This window comes from Ranitomeya imitator, chromosome 2 (genome assembly GCF_032444005.1).
Source record: "Ranitomeya imitator isolate aRanImi1 chromosome 2, aRanImi1.pri, whole genome shotgun sequence".
Lineage (NCBI taxonomy): Eukaryota > Metazoa > Chordata > Amphibia > Anura > Dendrobatidae > Ranitomeya > Ranitomeya imitator.
The window spans coordinates 668,056,023-668,069,942 of record NC_091283.1 but is presented as its reverse complement, the minus strand read 5'-3'; positions in this window follow the sequence as shown (position 1 = coordinate 668,069,942).

Genomic DNA, 13,920 nt, shown 5'->3' with positions numbered 1-13,920 from the left:
TGAAACAGAGTAAAAATTTAAAGGGATCTCTAATTTCCGTACCCACTGTATGTTAACGGAAATATAGTGGGCTTTCACGTTACTGGTTGTACAAAGGTTCACGAAATCTGCTATAGTAACTTGCCCCCCAAAAGGAATTCTGCAAATTCTACACTCCCAAATCCAAATGCCCCCCTCCCTTCCGAGCCCCAGAGTGCCTAAACCACATTTAGTGCCCACATGTTTGGCATTTCTGTAGCAATGACAGTCCGCCTAATTTACAGGTGTATGTCTCCAGAAGCTTGAGCTGGGCACTACAACGTACTGGTGACTCCAACATACCAGTACTAGTGATTGCAAGGTACTGGGCACAACAATGGCAGTTTGCAATTTCCACTCAGCAACATCCAATGCTGCTTGTTTCTGGAAAACACCCACCTAGTCAAAATCATTGCTACACCTGTAGATAAATTCCTAAAGGGGTATAATTTCCAAAATGGGGTCATTTAAGGGGGGTTCTGCTCTTCTAGCACTTAGGGGCTCTGATATTACGAGTTCGCAAACTATTCTATCAAAATCTGCTCTCCAGGGGAAAATAGCGCTCCGTCCCTCTGGAGTCTTGCCGTATGGCTAAGCAGTAGTGTTGAGCATTCCGATACCGCAAGTATCGGGTATCGGCCAGTATTTGCGGTATCGGAATTCCGATACAGAGTTCCGATATTTTTGCGATATCGGGAATCGGTATCGGGATGAAGATTGATGTGTAAAATAAAGAATAAAAATAAAAAATATTGATATACTTACCCTCGGACGCGCCCTGGTTGTAATCGCTGCAACTGCCATGCTTCTGTTACTAAGAATGAGCGCGTGAAGGACCTTCGATGAGGTCGCGGCTTGTGATTGGTCGCGTCAGCGGTCACGCGACCAATCACAAGCCGCGACGTCATCGAAGGTCCTTCACGTGCTCATTCTTAGGAAGGGAATCATGGTGGTTGCAGCGGTTACAACCAGGGCGCGTCCGGGGGTAAGTATATCAATATTTTTTATTTTTATTCTTTATTTTACACATGAATATGGATCCCAGGGCCTGAAGGAGAGTTTCCTCTCCTTCAGACCCTGGGAACCATTACGGATACATTCCGATATTTGTGTCCCATTGACTTGTATTGGGATCGGATATCGGTATCGGCGATATCCGATATTTTTCAGATATCGGCCGATACCATCCGATACCGATACTTTCAAATATCGGACGGTATCGCTCAACACTATTAAGCAGTATACAGCCACATATGGGGTATTTCCACAGCAAATATTGTGGGACAAATTTTGGTGACATTTTTTTACCCATTTCTCAGTGTGAAAGTGTAAAATCTGGGGCTAAAACAAAATTTTGGATCTAAAAATGTAGTTATTTTCTTCACTGCCCAATGGTATAAAATTTAGTGACAAATCTGTGGTGTCAATATGATCACTACACCCGTAGATGAATTCATTGAGGTGTAGTTTGGAAAATGGGGTCGCTTGTGGGGTGTTCTGCTGTTTTAGCACCTCACGTTATCTGTCAGTGTGACATGGCACCCTCAAAACCTGACCTCCAATATGGCGTTTCTTCCCTTCTGAGCTTTCCACTGTGCCTCAAAAGTACTTTTTGACCACATGTGGGGTTTATGGGTACTTAGGAGAAATTGCACAACAAATATTGGAGTCCATTTTTCCCTGTTAGTCTTGTAAAAATAAAAAAAATTATGCCTAAAATCATATTTTTGTGGGAAAAAATTTGATTATTTTTTATTTTCATCGCTTAACATTATAAACTTGTGAAGCACCTGGGGGTCCAGGGTGCTCAACAGACATCTAGAAAAGTTCCTTGAGGGGTCTCGTTTCCAAAATCATATCACTTGTGAACGCGACATGGTGTCCGTTAATTATTCCAACAAAATTTACATTCAATAAGTCAAATGGGGCTCCTTCCCTTCTGAGCTCTGCCGTGCTCCAAAATACTAGTTTTTGCCCAACATATGGAGTATCGACGTACTCATGAGAAATTGCACAACAAATTTTGGGGTCCATTTTTTCCTGTTACCCTTGCGAAAATAAATAAATAAATTTGGGGCTAAATTCCATTAATTCCTGTGAAGCACCTGAAGGGTTAATAAACACCTTGAGGGCTGTGTTTTTTAGAATGATGTTGCAGCGCCCCAGAGATCTGGTCGTTGCAGTAACATCGCTCGTGGCGTGGGAGTGATGGTACGTCTGATGGCACTAAAGGAGTTCTACTGACCAGATATCACCAGCACACATTACACTTCACCCTCCGGCCACTAGGGGGAGAAAAAGGCTTTATTTATTGGGCCACTCCTCACACTGGTAAAACTAGGGGTTGGATAGGAAGTGAGATCAGAAGCTGACTGGGTTGGATTCAGGCAGCATCACGTGGCAGGGGGTGCTGCAGGGAGAAGATTCAGGGGGGTCCCTGTCAGGCGTGGGAACCTGGCAGGTACCTAGCGAACAGAACAGAACGTTACGGAACCGCGCCTGCACTACCTTGCGGCGGTATCCTAAGAAAGAGACACAAAGCAAAGGATATTGTGGAACAGTGAGAAATGAGATCAAGCACAAAGGAGAGCCAGTAGGAGTCGTGTCCCGAGAACGGCAACATCCTACTGAGGCGCATAGCCGGTGGCCGGAACACTGAGGAAGTAACTGACTCTATGCCTTACTTCAAACTCCGCAGGACAGTTAATTATAGGTTGGCTGTCTACCTTACATCACCTACGCAGACATAGGGGGCAACGCGTGGAGAGGGGCATCTCTAGGGTCCTGGAAGAGCTCCCGTCAAACGGGTGTGTCCTAGCCATAACATACCTGGGGGACGAGAAACTAGAAACATCTGGAACGAATTAGAAAGAACTAGAAAGAACGAGAACAGAAGTTGTGAGGACTATTCCGAATGCTCAGCAGGGTAGCACTACAACACACAGGCGCTATTGGTAGGCAACGATTTCCACCTGTAAAGGGAACTCTGTAAAGGGAACTCTGGATGTGCCATTGGACCGGCTGGTCTCAGACAGCCCTGTTAACTGTGCTCTGGATTGAGGATCCTGAAGTCTTCAGTGAAGAGGTAAAGAGACTGCAACCCTGTGTCCTCGTTATTGTCTGCACCTCACACCATCACCCTCCACCTTACTGGGAAGCCCTGGGGACATACTTCACCTGTGGGAAGTTACACCATCTAGCTGCCATCACATCACCCCAGTGGACCCCAAGCAGCGTCGGTCGCCCTGACCGAACACCACAGGTGGCGTCACGAAACCTTGACAGACTCACATCACCTATCATTGGACGCCCCTTAGCAGGGTCACGGACCGGGTCCAGCCACCGTGACATCCCCAGAACTGAGACAGCAGAGGACCGGTACCGAGTAACCCGCGGCCCTGAGTCTGGGGGCGCTCCAATGTCACTTTTTGGTATTTCCTGTTATATAAGCCACATAAAGTCACTTCCAATTATTATTATTATTATTTATTGTTATAGCGCCATTTGTTCCATGGCGCTTTACATGTGAGGAGGGGTATACATAATGAAAACAAGTACAATAATCTTAAACAATACAAGTCATAACTGGTACAGGAGGAATGAGGACCCTGCCCGCGAAGGCTCACAATCTACAAATGTGATGTGGTCCCTAAAAAAAGGGTTGTTGTAAATTTTATTGGAAAAATGAAAAATTGCTGGTCAAGTTTTAACCCTTATAACTTCATAACACAAGAAAATTATGTCTAAAAAATTGTGCTAATGTTAAGTAGACATGGGAAATGTACAAATATCATTTAAAAGATCACATGCTGTGCCCTCATCTCTATCAAGTGGTCTGATGATGTTCCTGGCATTGGTAAGGGCAGGGGATGTTACCTGCCAGACTGTATATTTCTTTAGTTTCCATAGCGTCCAGACCCTTGTTTGAGGCCTAGAGATTTAAGGATTCAGAAAAGACATCTGTGGGCTTTTAGGTTTGTAAGGTATAAGCATCCCAATGCTCTGCCCATTTATTTGAATATTTAGAGATTGGTTTGATCTTTTTGACATTCGAAGGCCTCTGTCCTGCAGGACTCGTTGGGGCATAGTAAGCTGGTCTGTAACCAAGGTATATCCGAGTCCAGGAGGATCGGTGAAAGAACAGTCCCGTGTTACTAAGCATATGCAAGGTTATTGGTCTGCAGCAACCCTAATGGTGTTTGTGGCTGTGGCTTTCTCTTCAACATATTCATTAATGATCTGGTAGAAGGTTTACACAGTAAAATATCGATATTTGCAGATGATACAAAACTATGTAAAGCAGTTAATACAAGAGAAGATAGTATTCTGCTACAGATGGATCTGGATAAGTTGGAAACTTGGGCTGAAAGGTGGCAGATGAGGTTTAACAATGATAAATGTAAGGTTATACACATGGGAAGAGGGAATCAATATCACCATTACACACTGAACGGGAAACCACTGGGTAAATCTGACAGGGAGAAGGACTTGGGGATCCTAGTTAATGATAAACTTACCTGGAGCAGACAGTGCCAGGCAGCAGCTGCCAAGGCAAACAGGATCATGGGGTGCATTAAAAGAGGTCTGGATACACATGATGAGAGCATTATACTGCCTCTGTACAAATCCTTAGTTAGACCGCACATGGAGTACTGTGTCCAGTTTTGGGCACCGGTGCTCAGGAAGGATATAATGGAACTAGAGAGAGTACAAAGGAGGGCAACAAAATTAATAAAGGGGATGGGAGAACTACAATACCCAGATAGATTAGCGAAATTAGGATTATTTAGTCTAGAAAAAAGACGACTGAGGGGCGATCTAATAACCATGTATAAGTATATAAGGGGACAATACAAATATCTCGCTGAGGATCTGTTTATGCCAAGGAAGGTGACGGGCACAAGGGGGCATTCTTTGCGTCTGGAGGAGAGAAGGTTTTTCCACCAACATAGAAGAGGATTCTTTACTGTTAGGGCAGTGAGAATCTGGAATTGCTTGCCTGAGGAGGTGGTGATGGCGAACTCAGTCGAGGGGTTCAAGAGAGGCCTGGATGTCTTCCTGGAGCAGAACAATATTGTATCATACAATTATTAGGTTCTGTAGAAGGACGTAGATCTGGGTATTTATTATGATGGAATATAGGCTGAACTGGATGGACAAATGTCTTTTTTCGGCCTTACTAACTATGTTACTATGTTACTATGTTTCACCTTTAGTTTTTGTCTGTGCAATAAGGTATTTAAGGTCTATTCTATGGCTGCGGTGTTTAGAGGAATAATCTTATCTAACCATCACTGCAGTTCATTATTAGTGTTGGGGGTACAACAGTGGGGTGTCCCTCACGCTCCCGTCTCTGCTGTAGAATTTGTTAACCACATTTATACTGAATACTAGATGGTGGCCCGATTCTCACGCATCGGGTATTCTAGAATATGCATGTCCACGTAGTATATTGCCCAGCCAGGAAGTATATTGCCCAGCCAGGAAGTATATTGCCCAGCCAGGAAGTATATTGCCCAGCCAGGAAGTATATTGCCCAGCCAGGAAGTATATTGCCCAACCACGTAGTATATTGCCCAGCTATGTAGTATATTGCCCAGCCATGTAGTATATTGCCCAGTCGCGTAGTATATTGCCCAGCCAGGAAGTATATTGCCCAACCACGTAGTATATTGCCCAGCCATGTAGTATATTGCCCAGTCGCGTAGTATATTGCCCAGCCAGGAAGTATATTGCCCAACCACGTAGTATATTGCCCAGCCATGTAGTATATTGCCCAGCCATGTAGTATATTGCCCAGTCACGTAGTATATTGCCCAGTCACGTAGTATATGGCCCAGCCACGTAGTATATGGCCCAGCCACGTAGTATATTGCCCAGTCACGTAGTATATTGCCCAGCCACGTAGTATATTGCCCAGCTACGTAGTATATTGCAGTCACATAGTATATTGCCCAGTCACGTAGTATACTGCCCAGCCACGTAGTATATGGCCCAGCCACGTAGTATATGGCCCAGCCACGTAGTATATTGCCCAGTCACGTAGTATATTGCCCAGCCACGTAGTATATATTGCCCAGCCACGTAGTATATATTGCCCAGCCACGTAGTATATTACACAGCGATGTAGTATACAATACAGAGCCACGTAGTATACAGCACAGACTTGTAGTATATTGCCCAGTCGCGTAGTATATTGCCCAGCCAGGAAGTATATTGCCCAACCACGTAGTATATTGCCCAGCCATGTAGTATATTGCCCAGTCGCGTAGGATATTGCCCAGCCAGGAAGTATATTGCCCAACCACGTAGTATATTGCCCAGCCATGTAGTATATTGCCCAGCCATGTAGTATATTGCCCAGTCACGTAGTATATTGCCCAGCCACGTAGTATATTGCCCAGCTACGTAGTATATTGCAGTCACATAGTATATTGCCCAGTCACGTAGTATACTGCCCAGCCACGTAGTATATGGCCCAGCCACGTAGTATATGGCCCAGCCACGTAGTATATTGCCCAGTCACGTAGTATATTGCCCAGCCACGTAGTATATATTGCCCAGCCACGTAGTATATATTGCCCAGCCACGTAGTATATTACACAGCGATGTAGTATACAATACAGAGCCACGTAGTATACAGCACAGACTTGTAGTATATTGCCCAGTCGCGTAGTATATTGCCCAGCCAGGAAGTATATTGCCCAACCACGTAGTATATTGCCCAGCCATGTAGTATATTGCCCAGTCGCGTAGTATATTGCCCAGCCAGGAAGTATATTGCCCAACCACGTAGTATATTGCCCAGCCATGTAGTATATTGCCCAGCCATGTAGTATATTGCCCAGTCACGTAGTATATTGCCCAGTCACGTAGTATATGGCCCAGCCACGTAGTATATGGCCCAGCCACGTAGTATATTGCCCAGTCACGTAGTATATTGCCCAGCCACGTAGTATATTGCCCAGCTACGTAGTATATTGCAGTCACATAGTATATTGCCCAGTCACGTAGTATACTGCCCAGCCACGTAGTATATGGCCCAGCCACGTAGTATATGGCCCAGCCACGTAGTATATTGCCCAGTCACGTAGTATATTGCCCAGCCACGTAGTATATATTGCCCAGCCACGTAGTATATATTGCCCAGCCACGTAGTATATTACACAGCGATGTAGTATACAATACAGAGCCACGTAGTATACAGCACAGACTTGTAGTATATTGGCCAGTCACGTAGTATATTGCCCAGTCATGTAGTATATTGCCCAGCCACGTATGTAACAGGTTAAAAAAGACTTAAAATAAAAAATAAACATATACTCGCCCTCCGAAGAGCCCCTTGTAGTTCTGGCGCTTGTGTGCGGTGCACGCGGCAGCTTCCGGTCCCAGCGTTGGTATGAGCGCAGGACCTGTGATGACGTAGCGGTCACATGACCGTGACGTCACGGCAGGTCCTTCTCGCATAGCATCCTTGGCGCCGGAACCTGCCACTTGCACTGCTGAGGAGAGGACACGACGTCAGAGGGTGAGAATAACGTTTTTTTTTTTTAATTATTATTATTTGTAACATTAGATCTTTTTACTATTGATGCTACATACGCAGCATCAATAGTAAAAATTTTGTCACCCAGGGTTAATAGCTGCATTAATGAAGTGCGTTACACCGCGGTCCATTAACGCTGCCATTAAAGGGAAGGTACCGTGTTTGTAGGTCATTAATAAATCACTGTAATGTAGCATAACATGCTGCTACAAGCAAGTTTGAAATGCATGTGAAACAGATATCATGTGTTATATGAGTTTAAAGAATGCACTGGGGGCTGACATCTTGGTTTTGCAGCAGTAGCAGGGCCCTATCAGTGTCAGATTACGGCACCCCATGGACATAGGAGATAATAGACCAGCACGGACCCTATTTGTAACATTGCAGCAGCATTAGCAGTGAGCTGGGCACGCCTCTGTGGGCTGCACAACTCACTGCTGTAGGTGTGACTAGCTGCCATTTTATTATAGCCCTGTGCTCTCTATCGCAGGACAGAAGAAGCCCTCACTGCTCCTCTGTACTCCAAGCAGGCACACATCCTCTGCTCCTCACATGCTGCCCTGTGTGCTTCTCCTGTTGTGTCTCTGCCTCCCCCTCACACACAGTCCCTGTGATCTCCAGTAAGCTGCACTCACAGCCTGCAGAGAGGGAGGTGACACCTGGAGAGAGAGAGGAGGGCAGCTGACAGGACAGGGATTAAGGTGGGGGAAGGGGGATGGAAAGAATGTTATTCACAAAAAATGCTGCTGAGCCCATGGTGTTCTTCTCCTCTGTAAACAAGCTGCCCCTCTGATGCAGTAACTGCAGGTGATAGCAGGTCACAGGGCAGTCACACACAAAATGGTGCTGCCTTGTGATGCTGCTCTTCATTCTTACTGTTAGAAGCAAAATTGGGGCAGTAACTGCTGACATCACCATTTCCCTCCCCTTTTGGGTGGTCTAATATCACTGGGGCAGAGCTGCTAAATCTTACGATAGCTGCTTGAGATCTAAAACGGAAAATGCTCCCCCTAGTGGTAGATATGTATATTTGTAGAAAAATCTAATATATAAAGCTGAATGTGTGTGTGTGTGTGTATGTCCGGGATTGGCATCTGCACCGTCGCAGCTACAGCCACAAAATTTTGCACAGTCACACGTCTGGACACTGAGAGCGTCATAGGCTATGTTGTGAGGTGAAATTTTAACCCGGCGCTTTCCAATTCTCCAAACAATTTTGCCCCTATCTACATAATGGGGAAAAAAGTGAAAGGAAAAGTGTTGGAGGCGTCGCAGCTACAGCCACAAAATTTTGCACAGTCACACGTCTGGACCCTGAGAGCGTCATAGGCTATGTTGTGAGGTGAAATTTTAACCCCGCGCTTTCCAATTCACCAAACAATTTTGCCCCCATCTACATAATCGGGAAAAAGTGAAAGGAAAAGGGTTGGAGGCAAATTGACAGCTGCCAGATGTGAACAAGGGGGACTTAAAGAATGAGAGCGATGGCGCCAAAGAGTATATACTGTACAGTTGCTAAGGTGGGGCCCCAACATGGGATACTCACACACACGGGGATATGAACACACACACAAAATGCGCCACACACTACCACGTGCTTGAACACATATACCACCCTCAGCACACATTTCATCAGACATACACCAACCTCTCACACATAAAAGTTGAAACCCAAAAGTCGCCGCTCAAAACTCGCCACGCGCAAAAGTCGCCACATGCAAAAACTAGGCTCACGCAAAACTCGCCACAAGTGCAAAACTCACCTCATGGAAAACTCGCCACATGCAAAACTTGCACACGCGGAAAAATTGCCACATGCACAAAAGTTGCAACACATGCAAAAGTTGCCTCACACAAAACTTGCACATACTCAAAAGGCACCACACATAAAACTCGCCACGCGCAAAACTCACCATGCGCAAAACTTGCTGCACACAACTTGCTACACTAACCTGTCACATGCAACTCGACACAAAAAGTTGCTACACGCATGTTGCCACACAAAACTCATCTCACAAAAGTCGCTACATGCATGACGCCACACGCAACTCAACACACACAACTTGACAAACGAAACTCGCCCTAAAACACACACAAGTCTGGTATTATCCTTCAAAAATAAAAATTTGATTAATAAGCAGACAAACTACAAGAGCAACAAATGTACCATATAGGAAATACGGCAGCTGTCAGTCACATGACCTGTCTATTATGTGTATGTGTGAGCTAATATATACTGCCAGGGGGAGGGCTTCCTGTTGGCTGGGGATTTATCAGGCTGCCAATTTAGCTTACAAATACTGAGGTAAAAATACTGAGCAAATAACGTGTGAACGAGGTCTAATACAGGAGGAGATGACATACAGATATATACTATGTACAGGGGAAATAACACACAGGTATATACTATATACAGGAGAGATGACACACAGGTATATACTATAAACAGGAGGAGATGACACAGGTATATACTATATACAGGAACAGATGACCTACAGGTATATGCTATATATAGGAGGAGATGACACACAGATATATACTATATACAGGGAGATGACACACAGGTATATACTATATACAGGAGGAGATGACATACAGGTATATACTATATATAGGAGATGACATACAGGTATATACTACATACAGGTATATACAGGTCCTTCTCAAAAAATTAGCATATAGTGTTAAATTTCATTATTTACCATAATGTAATGATTACAATTAAACTTTCATATATTATAGATTCATTATCCACCAACTGAAATTTGTCAGGTCTTTTATTGTTTTAATACTGATGATTTTGGCATACAACTCCTGATAACCCAAAAAACCTGTCTCAATAAATTAGCATATCAAGAAAAGGTTCTCTAAACGACCTATTACCCTAATCTTCTGAATCAACTAATTAACTCTAAACACATGCAAAAGATACCTGAGGCTTTTATAAACTCCCTGCCTGGTTCATTACTCAAAACCCCCATCATGGGTAAGACTAGCGACCTGACAGATGTCAAGAAGGCCATCATTGACACCCTCAAGCAAGAGGGTAAGACCCAGAAAGAAATTTCTCAACAAATAGGCTGTTCCCAGAGTGCTGTATCAAGGCACCTCAATGGTAAGTCTGTTGGAAGGAAACAATGTGGCAGAAAACGCTGTACAACGAGAAGAGGAGACCGGACCCTGAGGAAGATTGTGGAGAAGGACCGATTCCAGACCTTGGGGAACCTGAGGAAGCAGTGGACTGAGTCTGGTGTGGAAACATCCAGAGCCACCGTGCACAGGCGTGTGCAGGAAATGGGCTACAGGTGCCGCATTCCCCAGGTAAAGCCACTTTTGAACCATAAACAGCGGCAGAGGCGCCTGACCTGGGCTACAGAGAAGCAGCACTGGACTGTTGCTAAGTGGTCCCAAGTACTTTTTTCTGATGAAAGCAAATTTTGCATGTCATTCGGAAATCAAGGTGCCAGAGTCTGGAGGAAGACTGGGGAGAAGGAAATGCCAAAATGCCTGAAGTCCAGTGTCAAGTACCCACAGTCAGTGATGGTGTGGGGTGCCATGTCAGCTGCTGGTGTTGGTCCACTGTGTTTCATCAAGGGCAGGGTCAATGCAGCTAGCTATCAGGAGATTTTGGAGCACTTCATGCTTCCATCGGCTGAAATGCTTTATGGAGATGAAGATTTCATTTTTCAGCACGACCTGGCACCTGCTCACAGTGCCAAAACCACTGGTAAATGGTTTACTGACCATGGTATTATTGTGCTCAATTGGCCTGCCAACTCTCCTGACCTGAACCCTATAGAGAATCTGTGGGATATTGTGAAGAGAAAGTTGAGAGACGCAAGACCCAACACTCTGGATGAGCTTAAGGCCGCTATTGAAGCATCCTGGGCCTCCATAACATCTCAGCAGTGTCACAGGCTGATTGCCTCCATGCCACGCCGCATTGAAGCAGTCATTTCTGCCAAAGGATTCCCGACCAAGTATTGAGTGCATAACTGAACATTATTATTTGATGGTTTTTTTGTTTGTTATTAAAAAACACTTTTATTTGATTGGATGGGTGAAATATGCTAATTTATTGAGACAGGTTTTTTGGGTTATCAGGAGTTGTATGCCAAAATCATCAGTATTAAAACAATAAAAGACCTGACAAATTTCAGTTGGTGGATAATGAATCTATAATATATGAAAGTTTAATTGTAATCATTACATTATGGTAAATAATGAAATTTAACACTATATGCTAATTTTTTGAGAAGGACCTGTACTATATACAGGGGAGATGACATACAGGTATATACTATATATAGGAGATGACATACAGGTATGTACTATATACAGGGGAGATGACATACAGGCACATACTATATTCAGGAGATGACATACAGGTGTATACTATATATAAGGGAGATGACAAACATGTACTGCATATACTGAGGTGAAAATGAGAGGTGTGAGGTGAAAATGAAAAGGTGTGAGTGCAAAATGAGAGGAGTGAGGGAAAATAGTGGAGTGATCGGAAAATGACAGATGTGAGGTCGAAATGACAAGCTCTACAGCTAGTATATAATATTTTTCATATAGAAATGTTTGCAAACAGTGCAAACATTGCATTAATACATTTTAATTACTATTTTAAGCTTAATTTCACAAAAAAACAAAATACAAGAAAACTGGTGGCACCTTCCCTTTAACCCTGTGTGAGGGGTGACTGGAGGGCAGTATGGAGCGGGCACTGACTGCGGGGAGGAAGGAGCGGTTATTTTTCCACCGGACTGTGCCGATCGCTGATTGGTCATGGCTGTTTTGCTGCGACCAATCAGCGACTTGGATTTCCATGACAGACAGAGGCCGCGACCAATCAATATCTCTGACAGAAAGACAGACTGACAGACGGAAGTGACCCTTAGACAATTATATAGTAGATTTTTCATTATAGACATATACTACAGTCACTACAGTGATTTCTTTGTGGATTTCTATCGTTGTCTATAATTTCTTTTGATCTTACAGATCGCTTCCATATCTAACTTGGTTCTTACACAGGACTTCAGTTTTTAGAGCTTGTGCACCCACCCTGGTGTTATTTCTCTTGTACAGCTCTTGGTGTGTTGTCCGAAGGGACGAAGTTGAAAAAAGGAATTAGGGTATGTGCACACGTTGCGGCAAGGTGTGCGGATTTTTCCGCACTGATTTTGGTAAATCCGCAGGAAATCCGCACTGCGGATTTACCGCTTTTTTTAACTCGGTTTTTGTGCGGTTTCCACCTGCAGATTCCTATTGAGGAGCAAGTGTAAACCTCTGCGGAATACGCACAAAGAATTGACATGCTGCGTAATAAACAACGCCGCGTTTCCACGCGGTTTTCTCCGCAACATGTGCACTGCAGATTTTGTTTTCCATAGGTTTACATGGTATTGTAAACTCATGGAAAACTGCTGTGAACCCGCAGTGGTCAATCCGCTGCGGATCCGCAGCTAAATCCTCAGCGTGAGCACATACCCTAAAGGTACCTTCACACTGAACAATTTAACAACGATATCGCTAGCGATCCGTGACGTTGCAGCGTCCTGGATAGCAATATCGTGTTTGACACGCTACAATCTGGATCCTGCTGTGACATCGCTGGTTGGAGCAGAAAGGCCAGAACTTTATTTTGTCGCTGGATCTCCCGCAGACATCGCTGAATCGGCGTGTGTGACGCCGATTCAGCGATGTCTTCACTGGTACTGACTGTCAGTGCCGGCCGGCCGTAAAGCGGAGCACAGCGGTGACGCTCTGCTTTATGGCCGGCGCTTACAGAGCAGGGAAGCAGAACGCCCGGGGATGCGACAGACCCCGGAATGTAAGTATGTAGTGTTTGTTTTTCTTTTACATTTACACTGGTAACCAGGGTAAACATCGGGTTACTAAGCGCGGCCCTGCGCTTAGTTACCCGATGTTTACCCTGGTTACCAGGGGACTTCGGCATCGTTGGTCGCTGGAGATCTGTCTGTGTGACAGCTCTCCTGCGACCACACAGCGACGCTGCAGCGATCGGCATCGTTGTCTAGATCGCTGCAGCGTCGCTAAATGTGACGGTACCTTAAGACTAACCAGTAATCTGGTGTCCAGGAGTCCCTCAGGACAGCACTTTTATTTTCCTTCCCTTGTGTTAATCTTTAGGCTTGCACAAGATTGATCTTCTTGCAGATCGTTCATTCATTAAGTCACCATGGCTCTAGCTGGTGGCCGTTAAAGTGTTTACCTTGCATAAAAGTTTCTACTGGCTCGCATAGACCATTTGCATCCATCCTTTGGTAGTACTTTGAAAAACACTGGCGGGTGAAGGTAGAAGGGACCTTTTAACCTCTCTG